The following is a 2,052-nucleotide window of genomic DNA, read 5'->3' on the forward strand; positions in this document are numbered from 1 at the left end:
ACTTCAAAAATTAAAATCCTTCCAGATGTAGTTATGTTACTACATGTACTAGTTAGGAAAATTTAAAAACTTAAATTTGGACATGTTTTGCAGAAAGTGTAGGGAAAATGTAAAACGGCTATAACTTTTGCATACGATGTCAGAAAAAACGTATAATATATCAAAATGTTTAGCACGAAAATCCGCGTCCGATTTTGACAGCCTATGGCATGTTTGCAAATTTTTAGAATCCTCAAATTTTAAAAGGAAAAAAAGTTATGCTCAAATTTCATATTTTTTTTGAATTTTGGTTAAATCAGGTCAAACTTTGGTCAAACTACTTATTCAAGAAGTATTAGTGTTACTAAATAATTTTTCAAGAAGTATTAGTGTTACTAAATAATTTTTCAATAATATTAGTGTTACTAAATAATTATTACAGTTTTTTAGAATTTTGGTCAAATCTGGTCAAACTGTGGTCAAATCTGGTCAAACTATGGTCAAACTACTTATTCAAGAAATATTAGTGTTACTACATTATTATTCAAGAATATTAGTGTTACTAAATAATTATTTCAATTTTTTGTATTTTGGTCAAATCTGGTCAAATTGTGGTCAAACTACTTATTGAAGAAATATTAGTGTTACTAAATAATTATTGTTTTTTAGAATAATAGTTTCAAACTCAAGCAGTGAAACGTGTGAATTCATGCTCAAGCTAAACTCCTGAGGGTTAATAGGATTGACATCTTACTACTGTTAGGAAAACAACAAGTGCAGACTTGGAAACGAGGGGGAATAGAACCCGAAAGTTAAGCATGCTCAGGCTAGAGTAGTGAGAGGATGGGTGACCGGCCGGGAAGTTAGATGATTGCAAATGATGATGGGTGATTAGAGATTAGAGGTTAAATTGAGCAGCGATGAGGGGTGATTAGAGATTAAATTGGAAAATGATTCAGAAATTTGAAAATCGAAAAAAAACCAAAAAAAATATTTAAAAAATTCAAAAAAAATCGTAAAAATACCTTTAGTCCGGTTGGTGTTACTAACCGGGACTAAAGGTGGAGCTCCAGCAGCGGCCACGTGGACGGCGTTTAGTCCCGATTCGTGTAAGAACCGGGACTAAAGGGGGGAGGCTTTAGTAACGACCCTTTAGTCTCGGTTCCAGAACCGGGACTAAAGGCCCTTATGAACCGGGACAAATGGCCCTTTTTCTACTAGTGGTGGTGGCTAGCAAGAACATCTTCAAGTTCATCTAGGCGGAAGGATGAACACCCCGTACTTAGCCGGTCTTTTGGTCACAGTCGCGGTGATTTCGTACCGCTTATGCATGTTCTCAAGGTGAAGACAGGAGGGACCCTCTTTGTGTTGTGCCTGGTGCCTTGGAGAACTGAAAGTCACTGAACATGTAACCACCACCTAAAAGAATGCCTTAGCGTTTAAATTACTACTCGTATGTGTCATCTCGACCTTGCTTGCATGGAAATTATGGAGCCGTCGTGTTAAGGTAGTGCCTTAGCACCTTGCTTGCATGGAAATTATGGAGCCATCGTGTTAAGGTAGTGCATTAGCGCTTCGTGTGTGTGTGTGTGTGTGTGTGTATACTAATATTAGGTCTTGCCTCAGTTGCTTGGATCATGTGTTGTCTCGTGTTATCTCAACCTTGTTTGCATGGAGGCAGACAAGGCAGGTATTAGAATTTAGCCTGCTGGCAAAGTGAGCGTAGACTTGCTAGACCCCATGGTTTTCGATCTATGCGCTTGTTGGAACCTGAAAGTGTTCTTTGGTCGGTGGCATGTTCTGCAAGAATGACATATTGAACAGATTCTGTTCTGCGAAGATTGTGGTGATGAGTTCTGTGAAGATTGTGGTGTTGAGGAGACGATTGAATGCCGTTGCTTCCTACTGGTCAGGATATTGCTGATGGCAAACAAGTTTCAGAACCGCATGCTGCTATCATTTTGTGTGGGTGCTGGACGATTTGGACTCAAAGAAACAATAGGAGACATATAAAGCTTCAAATTGGCCATTGATACCATCCACGATCTAGCTGCGCTAGTGGGCTCGAAGACG

This window comes from Triticum aestivum, chromosome 3B (genome assembly GCF_018294505.1).
Source record: "Triticum aestivum cultivar Chinese Spring chromosome 3B, IWGSC CS RefSeq v2.1, whole genome shotgun sequence".
NCBI classification, from domain to species: domain Eukaryota; kingdom Viridiplantae; phylum Streptophyta; class Magnoliopsida; order Poales; family Poaceae; genus Triticum; species Triticum aestivum.